This window comes from Arachis ipaensis, chromosome B01 (genome assembly GCF_000816755.2).
Source record: "Arachis ipaensis cultivar K30076 chromosome B01, Araip1.1, whole genome shotgun sequence".
Classification (NCBI taxonomy): domain Eukaryota; kingdom Viridiplantae; phylum Streptophyta; class Magnoliopsida; order Fabales; family Fabaceae; genus Arachis; species Arachis ipaensis.
In genome coordinates, this window is record NC_029785.2 from 4,325,207 (window position 1) to 4,328,340 (window position 3,134).

Sequence of the window (3,134 nt, forward strand, 5' to 3'; positions counted from 1 at the left end):
GGGGTTGGTCAGGTATACGAGATGAAGTGGGATGGTGGTGCTTTCGCGGGACATGGAGAAGTCTTACGCGACGTGCGTGGAGGTAGAGCACGCGGAGTTGCGATGGTGACATGCAACAGTAGTGGTGGCGTTGCGTTGATCTCCTGAAGACCCGCAGTTGCTCGTCAATGATAGTGCCGGCGGCGCTGACTAAGGTTGATGCTGGCAATGAAAACAGGCACGAAGAAGAAGGTTGGATGGGCTGCTGTCGGGTTCTGGAGGGAGGTGTTGTTGAACGGTTAAAATTAGGATTAGTTAGGTTTACTATAGGTAATTGAGGTGAATTAAGTCTACTATGGGTAATTAGAAATGTGACTTTTCTGATGAAATGGGTTTAGGAGTCTAGCCCAATGAGAGTTGACAGGAGTTGGCTGGACTCTCTATTGATTATCTAGCGGGCTTATTAATATAATGTATATAATGTATTCTTGTAACAAATTAACGATTAATAAAGACCCTTAAATAGAATTCAGATTTGCGATAAAATAATCTTTAGCTTCTTGAATTGGGAGATATCGTGGACAAAAAAAAATAACAATTAATAACTCTATAATACTAAGTTTTTACATTTGGATATATTTTTTAGACGAATAAATAAATCATATTTCTCACTATAAAAGATTTAAATAATTATATATATTAATTCTATAACTATCAAAGATTTTATTAGTTTGACAAACATCGAGTAAACTATCCAGCAGTACTCGATGCATATACCGAATTAATTTATTTATAATTAGATTTATATAATATTAACGGCTCATCCTTAAACGCTCCTTGCTAAGTATGGAATGCTACATATCTTATTAATTTGTTAAATCTGAACTCTTTATTTATTATATTTTATTTGAATGGTCTGAATTTAAAAAAGGTAACTTGTTAATCAGATTAACCATTTTTTTATAAATTTTAGATTTTTTTTTTATAAATTTGTAATATTTTATACCAATTAGTTTAAAGTTTAATTATTTTTTGAATAAATTAATAAAAAAGTAATACAAATAATTGTTTACATATAATTGTATTTTAATTTTTCATTTACACGTTGAAAATAATTTGAAATAAAAGATAATGGACTTGTTGTAACTGCCATGTATTTTGTGTTTTGACTGCGTCGTCATCTGAGAATTACGGCGCCTTCATGGAGACCGGGGTTCTTCTACAGAATCGATTTTGTGTTTGGAGTTAGCCAACCAGTAGCGGCGACACACAGGCTTCTTCCTCTTCTATGGCAGCGGTTTTTTGGGCTTTGAAGGTTATTCATGGCAGAAATGGAAGGGAGTGGGTTCAAGAGCGTCAAAATCTGTGACTAACCAGAACGATAGTGGAAACACCGCCAACAAACAAAACAAAACAGTGAAGATGTTTGAAGACATCGCATCCAGAATAACAGAGTAATAGAAGAATTCGATCAAGTTTTCCTAAGTACTTTTGTGGTGTAAAGGTAGTCCTGTGTTAAAAGAGGGAATTATTTTTTTTTTGTCAGTGTTAATTTGTTTATTCAGCCCATAATAAAAATAGATAAAAATAATAATAATAATAAATAAATTTAATTTACTGATAATTTTTTATAATAAATTAATTTTTAAAGAGTACTGCACTCTTTACTTTACCTAAAATGCACTAACTTTCGCCACTATAAACACTCAAAACTTTTAATCTTTTATTCTCAAAATTAATTTTTTATTATTTTTTACCGATATGTACGTACTCTCCTGTGCTGGTGGTCCGCCGAGTGGTTGGTATAGGTTCGGTAGCAATAACTGTCCTCACCTTCAAACCAAACCAAACGCAAAAAGGTGATTGAGATGCTCTTAGAATCATAATATTATATCAAGTGTGCGTGATCAGTTGGTTATTGGGGCAATTATCATAATAAATATTTAATTATAATTGTAACGATATACAAAAGAATGATTGTAAGTAAACCTTAGATAGACAATGTATCAAATACTGCAAAATTTAATATGTGTATATCTTAATATTATTTTTGGTATAAAAAACACTTTTCATTAAGACTATTTGTCTCAATTTATGCATAATCTTCAATTGTTCTTTTTAATATTTCAATTTTTTATTTTTATAGAAATTAATTAAAATTGATTTAAATGAATTCTAAAACAAATACAAGAAAATTAGTTCAATCAACTATGCTAGGAATAGGATCTGTTGAAAGAAAGCGTAAAAAAATAGTACAATTTTGGCCAATTCTAAATATATTGGTTAGCAATGTTTATCCACCTTTTAATACAAGCACATCAAAAAATAAAAATAAATAAAAGTAAAATAAAATAAAAATTATGAGCTTTCTTTAAGATAGTACTCATCTAAAGAATTTTTTTTATTTTAGATAGGATAATAATTAAATAGACTTCAATTTTCATGGTACTATTAGTCTGGTACTATTAGTCACCAAAAGTTAGCTTCACATTTACATCTAATTACATAATATCAAATTATAAAAAATAACTATTTTTTATAGTTATCTAAAAGAATTAATGTAATTAAATAACTACATAAAATATTTTATATATTAGTATATTAAAATTAAACTCATATTTATAAACTAACAAAAAATCAATTCTCGTACTTAGTTTGTTAGTGGGATAAAACAAAAGTTTGTAATTAAACTATAATTAAATTGGAACTAGGCAGTTGGTTGTCACGAAGGAATTGTACACTATATATTAAACTTTTTAAATAAGTTATTTCATAAGAAATCAATTATGTTAATAACTTTTTCAACTATAGCATTTCATTCAGTTTTCACTTTCTAGAGACATTTTTAACTCTCTTTTATGCACATACATCATAGTGATTTTAGACTCTTGGTTAGTTTGTAGTAGCAGTCATTCAATTCATTTGGATTTTAGGGCAATCTTGTCAATATAAATGTATTTGAAAATACATATAATAATTAATAAGCATATAGAAACAAACTAAGCACAATGAGTTTAGTGGGGTTTAACTTTCACTTTCGAATCTGACTAATGTGTCTAAACACAAAGGGCCACCCATGGGCACACAACTTACACACAAACATATAAATTCTAATTAAAATATATTACAAAATAATTCTTAAACTCACATTTTAT